This window comes from Microtus pennsylvanicus, chromosome X, assembly GCF_037038515.1.
Source record: "Microtus pennsylvanicus isolate mMicPen1 chromosome X, mMicPen1.hap1, whole genome shotgun sequence".
Lineage (NCBI taxonomy): Eukaryota > Metazoa > Chordata > Mammalia > Rodentia > Cricetidae > Microtus > Microtus pennsylvanicus.
This window is the reverse complement of record NC_134601.1, coordinates 83969257-83989113: the sequence shown is the minus strand read 5'-3', so window position 1 is coordinate 83989113 and position 19857 is coordinate 83969257.

Below are 19857 nucleotides of genomic sequence, written 5' to 3'. Positions count from 1 at the left end.
TTAACCGCTGAGCCATCTCTCCAGCCCCTAAAAGTTGTTTTTAAATGACCTTACTAAATATAAGTGTTTACTCAAGGAGTGCGGAAATGTGAAGCTACTTAGCCAGTTTTGACTCGTCACAGGTTCCTAGCATCTCCTACGTGAGTTGTACTCATCTGCAAAACATCCAGTTGTACAAGTATACCTTTTGCAAATTTCATCAAAAATAGTAAAGCAAGGGTTAGAGAGATGGCTCAGCAGTTAAGAGCACTTACTACTCCTGCAAATGGTCTGGGTTCGATTCCCAGGACCCACATGGTGAGTCACTGTCTTCAGTTCTAAGGAAATCTGACACATCGTCTGACCCCTCCCCATGGGCTCCTGTATGCATATGATGTGCATACACATACTCAGGTACACACACATTCACATAAAAATATCTTTTTAAATATCAAGGGGGAGCTAGAGGGATGGCTCAGCAGATTAGACCACCTGCTGCCCTTACAAAGGATTTGAGTTTCCTAGCACTCACATGGCAGCTGTAACTCCAGTTCCAGGAGATCCAGCCTCCATTGACTCCCACACACACGGATTCTCAAAAGCACAAACGAGCACACACACCACATAAAAATTAATAACAGGTCTAGCTCTGTCAATGGCAGTCATTAACAATGATTGCTGTCATATGAAAATAGCAAGTTGAAAAGCCAGGAAGTGGTGGCACAGGCCTTAATCCCAGCACTGGGGGACAGGTGGATCTCTGAGCTTGAGGCCACCCTGGTCTACAGAGTTCCGTAACAGAGAAACTCTGTATAAAAAAAAAGAGAGAGAGAGAGAGAAAGAAAAGAAAGAAAGAAAGAAAGAAAAAAGAAGAAAGAAAAGAAAAGAATGCATGCAATGTACTATAACACAATAGAAGCAAATGCATTCAAAAAGCCTGGAAGAATTATTTGCCATGAATGAATCCCAATGGCTTATCTCCATCTCACAATAAGAACCCTAAAATAATGGAGCCCTAACAGCTAAAACTTGCCCAGGAACCCCATGCTGGTAGAGGAAAAGGTGAAAGACCGAGCACAAAAGAGAAACTTGCTTTGCAGGAAGAGATTTTCCACAGTTCTAACAGCTTAACTCGTGGTCAGATTAATATGCATATCTGCTGGCTTCTGTTTCTGTATCAAAGTTTAACGCTGTTGTTAGGTAGATAGACCGGGATTGGTAGCCTTGCGGCTATGAGGATGGGCCTTTCTGGATTGATCTGTTTTTTCACCTGAACTCCAATTCCCTGCCCCCTGCAATTTACAATTACTATTCTTAGGTCTTCAATTTCCTTTCAAGAAGGTGGAGATTCCAGGGCTCTGTAAAGGCCCTTTATGGGAAAGCTAAACTTCCTCCAGGTGGAAAGGACGGAATCTGAGCTCCGACTCTGCCTCTAGGTGGAGACTGACTTTCTGGTCTGCTCCCAAGATTAGAAAATGGCATACTATTGTCTTCATCCTTAGGAGTTAACCCAAAGCTGGAGGGATTGCTCAATGTTTAAGAGGGCTTACTGCTTTTACAAAGAACAAGACCTCGCCCACAGCAAGCGGCTTGCAACTATCAGTAAGTCTAGCTCCAGGGATCGGATGCTCTCTGGCCTCCATAGGCACCGAAAGTATGTGGTGCTCATGAATTCACACAGGCACTCACATACACATGAAACAATAATCCTTTTTAATATAGTTAATCCACTTGCACTTGGAGACCATTTCACAACTACTTGTCAACCTTCATTACTGAACATGCCCTCTTGCTTGGACCCTAACTCAAAACCCAGGGCTTCCTCTTCATCCCAGCAGTTGTCAAGATTTACAGCTTGCATGCTCTGTAATTTTGTTTTGTTTTATTTTTCAAGACAGGGTTTCTCTGTGACTTTGGAGCCTGTCCTGGAACTCTCTCTACAGACCAGGCTGGCCTCGAACTCACAACCTCTGCCTCCCAAATTCTGGGATTAAAGACATGTGCTACCACAGCTGGCTCAACCACTAATCTTTTTTAATGAAATGTTTTCATCAATTACTTGAGAATTTCATATAGTGTTCTTTGATCATACAACCGCCTACTCCTCTCCCAGCTCCTTCCAGACCCACCTCCCTTCCCAACTGTGAGTCCTCCTCGTAGTAAATAATAAACAAACCACAGTTCAATTTGTGCTGCCAAATACTCCTGGGTGTGGGCCTATCCACTGGCCCTACCAGGAGCCACACTCTTCATTTTTTTATCCCAAGAACACTTTAATTTTTTTTTTAAATTTATTTATTTATTATGTATACAATATTCTGTCTGTGTGTATGCCTGAAGGCCAGAAGAGGGCGCCAGACCTCTTTACAGATGGTTGTGAGCCACCATGTGGTTGCTGGGAATTGAACTCAGGACCTTTGGAAGAGCAGGCAATGCTCTCAACCACTGAGCCATCTCTCCAGCCCCAGAACACTTTAATTTTAATTGAAGTATAATACCTTTACCAAAGTAGCATGGACCATGAATACATAGCTCACTGTCTTCTAGTCGCTAATCTGTCCCTGAAGCTTCATGTGTGGAATCTCCTTTTTTTTTGGTCTTTAAAAACTGCTTTTCCCGCTCCCAATGTCCCAATGAGGAGCAGAAGGAGGGAGAACATGAGCAAAGAAGTCAGGACCACAAGGGGTGCACCCACCCACGGAGACAGTGGGGCTGATCTATTGGGAGCTCACCAAGGCCAGCTGGACTGTGACTGAAAAAGCAGGGGATAAAACCGGACTCTCTGAATATGGCGGACAATGAGGGCTGCTGAGAAGACAAGGATAATGGCACTGGGTTTTGGTCCTATTTCATGTTCTGGCTTTGTGGGAGCCTAGCCAGTTTGGATGTTCACCTTCCTAGACCAGGATGGAGGGGGGAGGACTTTGGACTTTCCACAGGGCAGGGAACCCTGACTGCTCTTCAGACTGGAGAGGGAGGGGGAGAGGAGTGGGGGGAGGGGAGAGGAGGGGGAGGGAAATGGGAGGCTGGGAGGAGGCGGAAATTTTTTTTCAATAAAAAAAATAAAAAAAAACTGCTTTTCCCCAAAGGGCCAACTGATAGACTCAGAGTTCTGTGGTTTTCATCCCCAACTTATGAGATCTAATTGAGAAATGTAATGAACTTTGGTATTTGAGCCCCATCCCCAAACAACCAGAATCTCTGGGCTGTAGTGATCAGGCATCTGTGTTTTTAGAACTCCCCCCAGGAATTCTGGTTTTTTCTTCCAACACCCCAATGTGCTAGGTGAAAAAAATAAATAAGGCCTAGAAAGGGGTTCAAACATAGAATGACAGTATCTGTATGGAATGTAGTAGTATCTGAATCTTTTAGCCCATCTGTGTCTTAACCTATTTTGTGCTGTTATGACTATCAACACAAAAATACCACTCTCACCTCAAAGAGGGTAAGAGACACTTTATTCTAGAGTCAGGTATAGCCCAGGAATAAGAAAAGCACCAAACATGGGGCTGGAGAGATGGTTCAGAGGTTAAGAGCATTGCCTGCTCTTCCAAAGGTCCTGAGTTCAATTCCCAGCAACCACATGGTGGCTCACAGCCATCTGTAATTGGGTCTAGTGCCCTCTTCTGGCCTGCAGGCATACACACAGACAGAATATTGTATACGTAATAAATAAATAAATATTAAAAAAAAAAGAAAAAGAAAAGCACCAAACAAGGCACCTTTTAAACACATTGGTAAAGATAACAGTTACAACCAAGAGGAGAAATCAGAGTTCTAGGTCTTAAAGGTAATCTGATGTAAATCTTAGCCTCTCGTGTCATGGAAATTAGGGGTGTGTTACATTAATACATCCCAAATGATTTTATCTGTTAGTTACAAGGATATTGGGTCAGAAACAGAGGTGGCTAAGGAATAGAAATTACGGAAACTAAATATATATCAGGCTGATAAGTTGGCTCAGCAATTAAGAGCATGGCTTTCAGAAAAACCAGGTTCAAGTGCCAGCACCCACATAGTGACTCATAGCTAACTGTAACTCCACTTCCAGGGGATGGATGTTTTCTTCTTACCTCAAGCACCAAGCAATCACATGGTGCACAAACATACATGAAGACAAAACACTACCATAAAATAAAATGAATAAATTTCAACTTAAAAAAAAAACTTTTTAGGGGCTAAATATAGCCCAAGATAAACTAAATCAGGCTCTGGACCAGCAGCATTCCGACTTTTTCCACAATCTTTGAAGTTCTAATCAGTTAATCGGCCTTGAAGAAGGTTCAATAAAAGGTGTGCTTTCTTTCCAAGAATTCCTGTTCTCAGTTCTTCCTGTTGCTCTTCAGCACACTTTGTGAGCGTGGGAAGCCAAACCCAAACATTCCATAGATAAGGCTGAGACGCAGTTGGGAAAGCAGTCTTTGGGAGAGGAGACTAGTTGGGAAAGTCATTAAGAAAGGCACTCCTGGACCATATTCTCAAACTTTGCTAGCCATTAAGTTCTCAGTCTGATTTTATTTTTTTATCCTCTGTACTTGACATAACATGAGGCATATAATGAGAGTAATATGTCTAAAATCAAAATAAATCAAGAACACTGTCTAGCCTAACAAAACGAAGGCAACAGATGAGAGAAATAGGCATCTATTTTATTTAATTAAATTTATTTATTTATTTATTTAACGAGACAGGGCCTCACTCTGTTGTAGTCCTGGCTGGCCTGAAACTCCCCAATGCAGACAAAGTTGCCTTCTAACTCATAGAATTCCACCAGTCTCTGCCTTTTTATGTGCCATCACACCTAGTGAAAACAGGCATTTTGAACAGCCAAGATTAGTATTTTTTAAAAAATGGGATTGTGTTATGTGACACTATTTCTGGAGAGATCTGAACAAACTTCTACTAACTCCAGATAGAAAACCAACCATAGACCAAAGTCTGGATAGCACCTAAATCTAACTTGGCGAACCAATGAGTTTTATTGAGATTAATTACAGGAATATGGGTAAGGAACAGTTACAGTACAGAAGAAATTAGATAAGCATATAGTATTTTTTTAATTTAATAAGTTATCAGCTGGGCAGTGGTGGTATGAACTTTAAATCCCAGCACTCAAGAGCAGAGGCAGGTGGATCTCTGTGAGTTCAAAGCCAGCCTGGTCTACAGAGTGACTTCCAGGACAGCCAGGACTATACAGAAAAGTCCTGTCCCTAATAATAATAATTGTCTTTTCCCATATGCCAGATTTTAATAATAAAATAAGTAACATAATAATAAAATAGGAGACATAGCCTAGATGGTGTCAAATCCTGGAATAGGAACAATTAGCACTTGAAAACCAATTCATATCTCGAGTAATAGGGACCTTTCTACAATCTCATGAAACCAGAACTGGGACAAGAATCAAGGATATAACGTTGTGACCAGAACTGGCTATCTACACACACCTTATCTTTTTTTTACAGTTTTATTTAAATCCAAAAGAAAAGTACATATTAGTACCCCCAAAGAAAGATCTTAGACCATTAGAAAGCTCTGTATGCTTGTCCAATGTGATCCCATTGATTAAATACCCTCTCTTTGTCTCTTTTTAGGGATTTTATTTGGTATATATGAATGTTTTGACTGCATGTATGTAAGTTCAGCATGTGTGCAGTGTCTGCAAAGGTCAGAAGACTGCTGGATCCTTTGGAAATGGCTATGTGGGTACTGGGAGTCAAACCCAGGTCCTTGAAATAGCAACAAATGCTTCTTACTGCTGAGCCGGCTCTCCAGCCTCAAGCATTCTCTTTACTCGGCATATAGAAATACATAGTCAAGCTTAATCAATCAGGTTGTTGGAATTGGGGCCTTTCCCCTTAAAATTCTAGCTATACTATGAACTGAAAAGAATTTGGGGTTAATTTTAGTAGTTGTAACTTATATGAACATTTTTTTAATTGAAAATTTCCACCTCCTCCCGTCCTCCCACTTCCCTCCCCTCCTTCAACTCCCCCTCTTCCTCCCTCTCCAGTCCAAGGAGCAGTCAGGGTTTCCTACCCTATGGGAAGCCCAAGGTCCTCCCCACTCCCTCCAGGTCCAGGAAGGTGAGCATCCAAACATACTAGTTTTAAAATCAATTTGGAACCATACAAACAATATACAAACCAAAGCACATATAGGTAATACATAGATACATATAGGTAGGGGGTTTTGTTGTTTTTTGTTTGGTTGGTTTTTGGGGACAGGGTCTCACTATGTAGCACTGGCTGTCTTGGAACTCACTGTGTGGACTGGAGTGGCCTCAAACTCAGATCCTCTGCCTCTGCTTCCTGACTTCCAGGATTAAAGGTGTGCATCACTGCCTGGCACAGAAGATTATGTTTAAAAATAAAGGATTTTACAACTTTTATTGAAATCATTTATCAGATTATTTCTTTTATTTATTTATTTTTATTTTATATGCATTGGTGTTTGACCTGCATATATGTCTGTGTGTATTAGATCCTCTGATCTGTAATTACAGACAGTTGTGAGCTGCCATGTAGGTGTTGGGAATTGAACCTGGGTCCTCTGGAAGAACAGCCAGTGCTCTTAACCACTGATCCACCTCCTCAGCCCTTTATCAGGTTTTTTTAAATTGTTCATTTGTATGTTTGTGCATGTAGTTTCTCTCTCTCTCTCTCTCTCTCTCTCTCTCTCTCTCTCTCTCTCTCTCCACCCTCACAAGACAGTGTACACATGAGCATGGCACTCATATACAATTTATGACAGTTAGTTCTCTCCTTCCACAATATGGGTCTCAGATCCCAGGGATTGAAGTAAGAAATAAGACTGTCTGTCAAACATAGAAGCAAGTGCCTTTTCCTTACTAAGCCCTCAATTGTCAGTTTTGAAGTTAGACTGTTTATCTGAAATTTTTGTAGTTTGAAGCAATTTCAAAATTTTACTTTAATAGGTTAGACTCTTAATGTAAATAAAGTAGAATACTTGATTTAATTTTATTTGTTTATCTGAATCAGAGTCTCATGAGTAGCTGGCCTGGTAGTCACTCTGTAAACCTGCCTGGCCTGAAACTCACAGATCCCCAAACTTCTGACTCCCAAGTGCTGGGATTAAAGACCTGTACCATAAAACTCAATCTGATAAGACTTGATTTTTTGTTTCATTTTTTAATTTTTATTAAAATGTTTTTCATACATTTTGGTCATAATTTCTTCTTCCCCAAGCCTCCAGATCCTCTCCACCTTGCTAGCCACTGAACCTCATGCCCACCCCCAAAAGACAAGAAAAACAACAAAAACTGAAAATCAAAACAGACAAACTTAAAAAGAAAAAAAGATGCTGGGCAGTGGTGGTACACGTCTTTAATTCCAGCACTTGGAAAGAAGAGGCAGACAGATCTCTGTGAGTTCAAAGTCAGCTTCCTCCTCAGAGTTAATTCTAGGACAGGCAAGGCTATACAGAGAAACCCTGTCTTGAAAAAACACAAAAAGTAAGAAAGAAAGAAAGAAAGAAAGAAAGAAAGAAAGAAAGGAAGGAAGGAAGGAAGGAAGGAAGGAAGGAAGGAAGGAAGGAAGGAAGGAAGGAAGGGGAGAGATGAAAGAAAGGAAATAAACAGGACAAAAATATCAAAAACAAAATAAAATCATGCAAAACCATGAAGTTCATTTTATGGACTTGGGGTCTGCCCTGGAGTATGGTTGCTATACACAGTGGAGAAACTAGATGTTCCCTTTCCAGCAGTTCAATTGTAAATAGCTCTTTGGCTAGGCTTCTCTTTCTCACTGCTGGGGTTTTGTAGATACTGGTTCTTTTTTTTTTTTTTTTAATTCTCTGCCGGGTGGTGGCAGCGCACACTTTTTTTTTTAAATATTTATTTATTATGTATACAATATTCTTTCTTTGTGTATGTCTGAAGGCCAGAAGAGAGCACCAGACCCTATTACAGATGGTTGTGAGCCACCATGTGGTTGCTGGGAATTGAACTCATGACCTTTGGAAGAGCAGGCAATGCTCTTAACCACTGAGCCATCTCTCCAGCCCCCGAAGAATTTTTTTTAGGCATTTCTGATCTTTCTTTTTTTTTTTTTTTTTTTTTGGTTTTTCGAGACAGGGTTTCTCTGTGGCTTTGGAGCCTGTAGACCAGGCTGGTCTCCCGAACTCACAGAAATCCGCCTGCCTCTGCCTCCCGAGTGCTGGGATTAAAGGCGTGCGCCACCATCGCCCGGCCATTTCTGATCTCTTGCCGGAGAACTACAGATGCATTCAACACAGAACACACTTGGTCAATCATGATGAACTCATTTCCAAGAGTACATGTATGCTATAGCCCTACGGAAGAGTGAGTGTTTCGAACAGGACTACACAGAATTGTGGACATTTAATGTGGAAACTGGAATAACATTTTGGGCTAGAAACATGAACACTTTTTTTAAAAATCAAGTTTTTATTTTTTGAAATTAAAATATAAAATATAATTACATCATTTTCCCCTTTTCTATTTGCTTGATTTTGCTTGAATTATTGTTACAACCATGCACACATTATACATATATATGTGTATATATATATATATATATTCATAAGCCAGGTGTGATGGCAATGCCTTTAATCCCATCAGTCAGGATGCGAGGCAGCCACCTGAATCTCTAAATTCAAGGCCAGCCTGATCTACAGAGTAAGTTCCAGGACACCCAGGGTTACACAGAGAAACCCTGTCTCAAAAAAAAAACACAATAATAATAATAATAACTTCCTAAATATATAAATATAACCTGCTTACTTTATATAATGTCACTTGTATGAATAAAATTTTAGGGCTAACCACTTGGTACTGGATAATGAAGTGGGTGTGCTCTTCCTGGGAAAGACTACTTCTGCTCTCGGACTTCCTTACTTGCCTGTAATCTTTCATCTTTCGTCTGCAGTTGGGGCCTCCATGAAATCTCCCCCCTTCCATATTAGGAAGTCCTGAACACACTTTTGCAAGCAGTCAAAACTCCAAAAGAAGGCAAATTGAACACATCATTACATCATCAAGCTCAGTGGTTTTACCCTGCCCAGTGTCCATGTGAACACCATCCAGTTGAACACTCTAGCAAGCGTTAAAGAGTAACAGAACTTGGTTTCATCCATTTAGGTTTTTCTTTCCCCCGAGACAGGGTGTGACAGCCCTGACTGTCCTGGAACTAGCTCTTGTAGACCAGGTTGGCCTCGAACTCACAGAGACCTGCCTGCCTCTGCTTCCTGAGTGCTGGGATAAAAGGTGTGTGCCACCTCCACCGGCTGGTTACATCCATTTAGTCACTCATCCAGGGCATCCTCCTACCTTGATGCCATCTTTTATGGTGATCAGACTCTAAATCAATCTCTCTCTCTCTCTCTCTCTCTCTCTCTCTCTCTCCTCTCTCCTCTCTCTGTCTCCTATCCATGAATTGACCAATTTTTCTCTCTGTTTTAGTGTTGACTAGAAACAAGATGAGAAAAGGAACAGATTCCTGATGGCATAGTAGCAGCCCACCCTTAAAAAGAGGCCCAACCTGATTGAAAGTCGCCCGATGGCATCTGGTCAGGAGAGCAGTGGCATATGGGTATGAGGAGAACCAAGAGGAATCTGTAGGGTTCCTGGGTTGCGGAAAGGCCAGAGGGAGTATGGAGGGAGGAACAAAACTGCATTATGTCTAGAGATCTGCTAACTCGGGCTTGAAATAATCTACATTGTCAAAAAAAGAAAAGAAAAAAGGAAAAAACTCATGAGCGTTCTCTCTGACCACAAGTTTCTGGTCTGACATTAAATATACTAAGACAAATGAGCACAAGAGGTGACCCTGACTCCCCTGACTCTATCTGTCAGCTTCAGAGCCTGGTACTCTGGGGCTGAGTAAGGGTATTCTCTGGTAGTGGAGTAGCTAAACCCTAATGGGTTTTGAAAAGTCACCTGCCACCTTCAGTCTCTAGGCAATCCCCTTCTTTGCCTCCTAACCCATTGTAGATGAGGGAAGAAGTACACTGTAGGTCATAGGGCCATGACCACCCTGGAGTACACTTCGGCCCAAGATATTGGCCCCAAGCACTGATGGATAGATGGACATGAATCAGATATAGTCAAGCTTACTGTCCACAAACGCTTTGCTGGGCCTAGCTGAGTAATGCCCCAGTTCCTAAGACAATGAGATCATGTAGATAGAAGAAAGTTACCATTTACTGGTGGATCAATATGTACCAAAGAGGTGTGATATTCCTTTATAATAAAAATTTTAAATATATATATTTGAAATGTTTTTTAATTTAAATATATACATGTGTGTGTTTCTGCTTCCAGGTTTCTGCTCTGACTTCCCTTCTTGAGGAACGGATCAGGACTTGTAAGCCAAAGAACCCTTCTTTCCAAATTGCTTTGGTCATGGTGGGTTGTTTGTTTGGGGATTCTTTTGGTGTTTTGGTGTTTGTTTTTTGTTGTTATTTTTGTTTGGGGTTTTGGTTTGGTTTTGTTTTTTCAAGTTTTTCAAGTTAGGGTTTCTCTGTCCAATAGCCCTGGCAATCCCAGAACTGCTCTGTAGAACAGGCTGATCTCAAACTCACAGAGATCCACCTGCTTCTGCCTCTAGTGTGCTGTTGCTGGGATTAAAGATGTGTACCACCATTGCCCAGTGGTCATGTTGTTTTATCATAGCAATCTAAACAAAATAAGCACTAATACAAACACTCTTATTTTTAATTCTATGGTTTCCCTGTATTTCTTGAAGTACATTTTAATGGAAACAGTAATCACCAATATACTTTAAAAAAAAATCTCTATCATCTGAAAATACATGAGACCATTCTTAATGTGTTTGGGTTCCAGAGTGTGCTGCTTTGAAGAAGTAGTTCTCTCACTGTGTCTGAGACTTGTCCAGAAAATTACAGGAAACATGATGGGGCTCAAGACACTGAATGACCAACCCTCCTGAATGTCTTCCTAGGTGAGCCCAGAAAGTTCCATTCTGCCCAGCATTGGAGTATAGCTGAGTCTCGGGGATTTTTGCGCATGGTGCCAGGGAACTTATCAAACACTAAATGGATCTATGGCCATAAAAACATCAAGTGTCTGGTTTCATTCTGTTGTTGTGACAAATATCATGACATGACCAAACAAGCAACTTGGAGGAAGAAAGGCTTTATTTGGCTTACAATTTTGGGGGGGGGGTGGTTTGTTTTTTTGAGACAGGGTTTCTCTGTGGTTTTGGAGCCTGTCCTGGAACTAGCTCTTGTAGACCAGGCTGGTCTCGAACTCACAGAGATCCGCCTGCCTCTGCCTCCCGAGTGCTGGGATTAAAGGCGTGTGCCACCTCTGCCCGGCTTTGGCTTACAATTTTGAGTCGTGGTCTCTCATTAAGGGACATCAGAGCAAGAATTCAAGCAGGAACTTAAAGGAGAAACCATAAAGGGATGTTTCTTAGTAGCACACTCTTAGGCTCATGGTTAATTTGCTTTGTTATATAGTCTAGGACCACCTGCCCATGGCTGGAGCAGGCCACAATGGGCTGTGCTATCCTGCATCAGTTAATAATCAAGAAAACCCCCCATAGACACATCCACAGACAAACCTTATCTGTTCAAGCCCTCTATTGAGAATCCCTTCTTAGTTGACTGTGTCAAGTTGACAGTTAAAGATGACTAGGACACTCCATTCCTTGTCAACTTGACATGCAAACACAACTCTTTTTTGAGACAGGTTCTCTCCTGTTCTAGGCTGACCTGGAATTTGCTATGCAGACCATGCTGGGCTCAGAATCACACATAATCACCTGCCTCTGCCTCCCAAGTGCAACTATTAAAGGTGTGCTCGACCATATCTGGCTCAAACACATCCCTTTTAACTTTCCATTCTTTTGGTCCCAAGATCTCATGATTTTTATTGTTGTTGTTGCCCAGTTCTAAAGTCTCATGTTAATACCATAATATAAAACACAGTCCAACTTTTTAAAATTCCCACAGTCTTTAAAAATTCCGACACTTGTGGGTCAGGGCGCACACCTTTAATCCCAGCACTTCAGAGGCAGAGGCAGGTGGAGCTCTGTGAGTTTGATGACAGTCTGGTCTACAAATTGAGTTTCAGGACAGCTAGAACTGTTACAGAGGGAAACCCTGTCTTGAAAAAGAAAACAAAAAAAAAAGAGAAGAAGAAGAAAAGGGAGGAGGAGGAGGAGGTCTGAGGCAGCAAACTCCAAAAGAGAAGGACTGAGCCAGCAACCTGGGCTGGAGCAGACCTGAGACAGGAAACTCCACAATAGCATGTACAGGAGAGCAACTGCTGAGTGAGTGGGCCAGAGCCAGAGACCCCGTAAACTTGGGATTTGGGACCTTTAAGGGAGTAGACCTGAGCCAGGCAATATACAGCAAGCCAACAGCCAGCATCAAATGAAATGGAGAGAAACTCACAGTGATCCCACTGAAATCAGGAGCAAGACATGGTTGTCCACTCTCTCCATATCTATTCAATATAGTTCTTGAGGTCCTAGCTAAAGCAATAAAACAACAAAAGGAGATCAACGGTATACAAATCATAAAACAAGAAGTCAAACTCTCACTGTTTGCTGATGATATGATAGTTTACATAAGAGATCCCAAAAATTCTACCAAGGAACTTATACGACTCATAAACACTTTCAGTAATGTAGCAAGATACATGATTAGCTCAAAAAAATCAGTAGCCTTCCTGTACACAGATGATAAAAAGATTGAGAAAGAAATCAGAGAAACATCACCCTGAAGGTGTGTGAACAATAACCACAAATAGCATAAAATATCTTGGAGTAACTCTAACCAAACAAGTAGAAGACTTGTAAGACAAAAACTTTAAATCTTTGAAGAAAGAAATTGAAGAAGACACCAGAAAGTGGAAAGATCTCCCATGTTCTTGGGTAGACAGAATTAACATAGTAAAAATGGCAATCTTATCAAAAGCAATCTACAGATTCAATGCATTAAAATCCCACCAAAATTCTTCATAGACCTCAAAAGAACAATACTCAACTTCATATAGAGAAGCAAAAACCCCAGGATAGCCAAAACAATCCTGTGCAATAAAAGAACTTCTGGAGGCATCACAGTCCCTGACTTCAAACTCTACTACAGAACTATAGTACTGAAACAGCCTGGTATTGGCAAAAAAAAACCAGACAGGAGGACCAATGGAACCAAATAGAAGACCCTGATATCAATCCACACACCTACAAACACCTGATTTTTGACAAAGAAGCAAAAAAATATCAAATGGGAAAAAAAGCATATTTAACAAATGGTACTGGCATAACTGGATATCAACATGTAGAAGAATGAAAATAGATCCATATCTATCACCATGCACAAAACTCAAGTCCAAATGGATCAAAGACTTCAACATAAAGCCAGCCACACTGAACCTCACAGAAAAGAAAGTTGGAAATACACTTGAACGCACTGGCACAGGAGACCACTTCTTTTTTTTAATTTATTTATTTATTAAGGATTTCTGCCTCCTCCCCACCACCGCCTCCCATTTCCCTCCCCCTCCCCTAATCAAGTCCCCCTCCCTCATCTGCTCAAAGACCACTTCTTTTTTTTTTTAAGACTTTATTTTTTTATAGTTCAAAATACAGGCCCTCATGGCAGGAGAGTCAAGGTAACAGGAAACTTTTTTTTATTTTTTTTAAAGATTTATTTATTATGTCTACAACATTTTGCCTCCATGTCTGCTGCAGGCCAGAAGAGGGCACCAGATCTCATTACAGATGGCTGTGAGCCACCATGTGGTTGCTGGGAATTGAACTCAGGACCTCTGGAAGAGCAGTCAGTGCTCTTAACCCCTAAGCCATCTCTCCAGCCCTCGAAGACCACTTCTTAAACACATCCCCAGTAGCACAGACATTGAGAGAAACAATTAATTGATGGGACCTCTTGAAACTGAAAAACTTCTGTAAAGCAAAGGACAAGGTCAACAAGACAAAATGACAGCCTACAGAATGGGAAAGGATCTTCACTAACCCCACATCACTGATCTCCAAAATATACAAAGATCTCAAGAAATTAGTCATCAAAAGAACAAATAATCCAGCCAGGCAGTGGTGGCACATGCCTTTAATCCCAGCACTCGGGAGGCAGAGGTGGGTGGATCTTTGTGAGTTCGAGGCCAGAGTGGTTTACAAGAGCTAGTTCCAGGGCAGACTCCAAAGCTACAGAGAAACCCTGTCTCGAGAAAAAAAAAAGAAAGAAAGAAAGAAAAACCAAATAATCCAATAAAAAAAATGGAGTATAGTCCTAAACAGAGAACTCTCAACAGAGGAATCTAAAATGGCTGAAAGACACTTAAGGAAATGCTCAACATACTTAGTCATCAGAGAAATGCAAATCAAAACAACTCTGAGATTCCATCGTATACCTATTAGAATGACCAAGATAAGAAACACTGATGAGGGCTGGAGAGATGGCTCAGAGGTTAAGAGCACTGCTCCTGAGTTCAATTCCCAGCAACCACATGGTGGCTCACAACCATCTGTACTGACATCTGGTGCCCTCCTCTGGCATGCGGGCAGAGGCAGAATGTTGTATACATAATAAATAAATAAATCTTTAAAAAAAAAAGAAACACTAATGACAACTTATGCAGGAGAGGTTGTGGGGAAAAGGGAACACTTCTGCATTGCTGATGGGAATGCAGGCTGGTACAGCTCCTTTGGATGTCAGTGTGGCGATTTCTCAGAAAATTAGGAAGCAACCTTCCTCAAGACCCAGTGATACCACTTTTGGGTATATATCTAAAGGATGCTCAATCATGCCATAAGGACATGTGATCAACTATGTTCATAGCAGCATTGTTTGTCATATCCAGAACCTGGAAACAACCTAAATGCCCCTCAACTGAAGAATGGATAAGAAAAATATAGTACATTTACACAACGGAGTACTACACAGCTTGAATTTTACAGGCAAATGGATGGAGCTAGAAAACATTATTTTGAGTGAAATAACCCAGACCCAGAAAGACAATTATCACATGTACTCACTCATAAGTGGTTTTTAAACATAAAGCAAAGAAAACCAGCCTACAAACCACAATCCCAGAGAACCTAGACAACAATGAGGACCCTAAGAGAGACGTACATAGATCTAATCTACATGAATAGTAGAAAGTAGAAAAAAGACAAGATCTCCTGAGTCAATGGAAGCATGGGGACCTTGGGGGAGAATTGAGGGGGAGGGGAGAGGCAGGGAGGAGAGCAGAGAAAAATGTAGAGCTCAATAAAAGTCAATAAAATTTTTTGAAAAAGTTAAAAAAGAAGGAAAGAAATAAAGAACCAAAAAATTTCTAACATTTGCCAGCCATGGTGGCACATGCCTTTAATCCTAGTACTTGGGAGGTAGAGCCAGGTAGATCTGAGTTTGTGGCCAGCTTCATCTACAGAGCAACCAAAAAATTACAAATTCCAACACTTTAAAAATTCAGTATCCCCCCCCCTCCAGTCCAAAGAGCAGTCAGGGTTGCCTGCCCTGTGGGAGAGGAGTGGGGGGAGGGGGAGGGAAATGGGAGGCAGGGAGGAGGCGGAAATTTTTTCAATAAAAAATAAATAAATATAAGCCTTATAAATATAAGATAATAAATGTATAAATAAGTTAATACTTAAAAAATTCAGTATCTTTCAAACAAGTTATGTAATTCCTTATTCAAGAGGAGAGCCAGGGCATAAAATGTCCGTCATACTTAAACTAAACCAAATGATGTACGGTATAAACCCCAATCTTGTAGCTCAATGTTTAGCATTTGAGACTCAGCCATTGTGTAGCATTTGGGACTCATTGTGTAGTCTTCTGGTTCCACAAGGCTTGGTCAGAGCTAAGGGACTAGGAACTGAACACATCCCTCACAGGAAGACAGACTGGGAAAGAGGCCACAGATCTCTAAGAACTCCACATTCTGAGACAAAGACTTGGTAGGCTGTTTCTCCTGCCAGCAGGGGCTCCTTTCTGTTTAACCAGTCCAGACTTGTCAAATGTGTATTCAAAGGTAGCCCTTAGTATGTTCTCCTGATGCTCTGAGTCTACCAGCTTCGCTTTCTTTGACTAAATTGACCAATTAAAAATTAGGTGAGGGGGACCTAGTCTACATCACCATAAATGCATGTTTATCTGAGGCTGTGGTCTATTGGTTCCCCTTTCTTATTTAAGCTAACCCAAAATTGGGAGAAAGGCTCCCATCTCAGGCCACCAAAAACACTTAAAACCCCCAGCCCCAGAAGAAAAATGGGGTTTGGCTCCCAAGTTCCTTCTCGGATCTGCAAAAACTCTTCTTCATGTGTGTCTCCTTGCCCTCCTCTGTCTGTGTGTGTGTGTGTGTGCGCGCACACACTTCTTCACTTTTATTTGACAAAGTTTGTTAACTGTTGTTGCCTGCTGTAAGGGATTTTCTTCCTGCCTACAACCTCAAGGACACTAGCCCACTCGAGCACGTGACTCTGGCAAGCCTTGCTCTTGTCGCCCATTCCCTCTGCCTTGCTAAAATCTGTTAGATTACATTCCTAAAGTAAGCCACCAGATTCCCTTATGCTCAGTCGGTAGCATTAGGCCATTTCCTCCACCTGAGGCTGACAAGTAAAGTCCAGCAATCAAAAGCCCCTTTGGTTGACCTAATTAACATGCCCAATTAAAATGAAACACCTCATCCTAACATGGAGTTTCCCCTTTACCTTCTAACCACACCTATGTGTCACGTCTATCTCTAACCAGAGACAGTCCTTTGTTCCTCTGGGACAAATATCCCTGCCCCTTTCCCTGGTCACCTTCGCTTTCGCTAGCATCCTCTATCTCTTTTACCACCACACCCTGGCCCATTCTAACACAGATCTCCCCTTTTTTTCTTAAGCAAGGTCATTTGATGTTGTTTTTCTGCCTGGGTCAGACAGCAACGGCTTTTAACTTTTCTTCCTCTCTTAGTAAAGGATCTCTCTGTGAACACAGGTGTTTGGTTGTGATTCGCACCTAACTGGGTGGGGGGTGAGGGGAAGAGGTCTGGAAGGAGTCCCCACTGTGCTGGCAGGTGTCCCCTTCACAACCTATCTCAGGGACTTTAGGCTGGTTCCACTTCGAATCTGCCCCGTCCTGGAATAATGGGAATAAGGGCCAATCGTGTTTCTCCACGTAAGGCTGGGCTAGAAAAAAAAAAAAAAACCTAGCCACCTCATGGGGTTATCTTTAACCAGTACTCAGGAGGCAGAAGCAGGAGGTGGATTTTTGTGAGTTTGAGGCCAGCCTGGTCTACATAACAAATTCCTAACCAGCCAGGGGTACACAATAAAACCCTGCCTAACAAAAACAAATTAAAGCAAGCAAAAAATATCCATAAAAAACAAAAGACTAAAAGAATTGGGGACAGGAAGCTCCCTTCCTGAGGAAACAGCGGCAGTGAGAGGCTATGGGGGGGGGGGGGGAGGACAGGGCCAACCTGTCAGGATTAGAGGCTTTGTTAAAGCATTCAGGCGTCAAGAAATACTGAGGAGGGGTATGTACTGGGTAGCTTCTTGTCAACCTGATGCAGACTGGAGAAATGCCCCATCAAATTGGCCTGTAGGCAAATCTCTGGGGCATTTTTTGATTAATGTTTGATGTGGGAGGACCCAGCTCACTGTGGGTAGTGCATGCTATCCCTGGACAAGTAGGAGGTCCCCAGCTGTGTCCCCCTGGGTACCTCCTGGGTTGTACAAAAAAAATAAAATGTAAACAAATAAATAAATAAACAAACAAACAAACCAAGCTGGTCAAGACCTGGGGAGCAAGCTAGTGAGAAGTACTCCTCTACGGACGCTGCTTCAGTTCCTGCCTCCGTGCTCCAGCCTTGAGCTCCTGTCTTGGCTTCCCTTCTGACAGACTCTATGCTGTAAAGTGAAATAAACCTTTTCCTCCCCAAGTTAGTTTTGGTCAGCATTTACCACAGCAACAGAAAGTGTACTAGAACAGAAACTTATACCAACCAGTACGGCAATTGCTGTGACAGACTTATCCTTGTTTTGGGAAGGATTGTGGTGGTTTGGGCTAGAAAAGCTGTTGTGTGCCCATCGCTTAAAGAAAGAGCTGTTCTGTAGGACCTTAGAAGATAAGAATGCAGAGAAATGCTAAAAATGAAAGCCTGCCTTGTGAGCTTTCAGAGGGAAGTTTGAAAGTACCCTAAACAGATGAAATAAACCTTTATCTCCTGTGTGGCTACCTTTTTTTTTTTTTTGGTTTTTCGAGACAGGGTTTCTCTGTGGCTTTGGAGCCTGTCCTGGAACTAGCTCTGTAGATCAGGCTGGTCTCGAACTCACAGAGATCCGCCTGCCTCTGCCTCCCAAGTGCTGGGATTAAAGGTGTGCGCCACCATTGCCCGGCTGTGTGGCTACTTTTTAACTTGACACAGGTTAAGGGCATCTGGGAAGAGGGAACCTCAACTGAGAAAAATGCCTTCATCAGATTGCCAGTAGGCAAGTCTGTGGGGCATTTTATTGATTAATGGTTGAGGTAGGAGGGTCCAGCCCACTGTGGGCTGTGGGCTTCCCCTGGCCAGGTGATCCAGGGTTGCATAAGAAAGCAGGCTGAGCTAGTCAGAGGGAGCAAGCCGAAAGCAGCCTGCAGTTTTCCGCGTCAAGTCCTGCTCTGACTTCTCTTAGTGAGGGAGAGTGACTGGAAAATTGTAAGCAGAAATAAGCCCCTTCCTCCCCCAAAGTTGCTCTTAGTCACGGTGTTTTATCGTTTTATCACAGCGATAGAAAGGCTGAGACACTCCCCAAGTTGCTATTGTTTCGTGTTTTATTGTCAATAGACAGCAAACTAGAACCAGGAGAATTGCGTAAATTCTGCCCTGGGGAAAGACCTCAGAAAGCCAGCAGTTAAGGTGGATGAGTTGATTTTAAACTGTCACTAAGAGCACATTCTGTATGCCAGAAGGCCACGGGAGCAAAGCAAGCCTTCTGGGCTTGGCCAGCACTAACTGGGAAAGCTCATGATCTGGCCAGTCAGTTGGGAGGAAGAGTCAGTAAGATCTCTGTTAGAACTTAAGGAGGCTCAGTACCTGAGCCAAAGGCAGTATAATAGGTCACCTCCCTCCCATAGCCCAGTGAAAGGAAGAGCAAGGAACAGGCCTCTCCCCACCAACATATGTGTGTATGTATATATATATAGATATACAGGGACTAGATCACAGGTATTTTTGTAGCTTTTCATCCAAGCTGGAGAGACTAGGCACCAACAGTTTTAAGGCTTTCCATGATGATGGGACAGTAGGATAGGATATTCTCTGGGCCTTTAGCGTACTATGATGGTGTGAGGGTCTCTCATCATATCCACCCCCTGCACTCTCTTTATCACTCCACCCTCCAACCTACCCCCACCTGCCCCCTACCTTCTGTGCTCTAGGGGTAGTTGTTTTTGTTTTTTGTTTTTTTCGAGACAGGGTTTCTCTGTGGTTTTTGGAGCCTGTCCTGGAAGCTCTTGTAGACCAGGCTGGTCTCGAACTCACAAGAGATCTGCCTGCCTCTGCCTCCCGAGTGCTGGGATTAAAGGCGTGCGCCACCACCGCCCAGCTTCTAGGGGTAGTTGTTGAAGAGCTAACAGCCTATGCAGGTCCATGGGGAAGGAAAGCTAGGGTCAAAAGTGAAGTCTTGGCATCTTTAGAAGATGTGGAGGTTTGTTATAAACGGTAGTGAATGGAAGAGCATAGAGGTAACCCTCCCCTATATTAAAAAGGTCTCATACATTTTCTTCACAGTTCCAACCTAGTTGAGAGAGAACTTATGCACCTGTCTTTTCTAGGCTCTCCAACCACCAACAACCTTCAGGGTGTGAGATAGATGTGACTTTTTCTATTCTTGCCACTCCAGAACCTCCATGCTACCCTCACCCCCCCACTCCCAG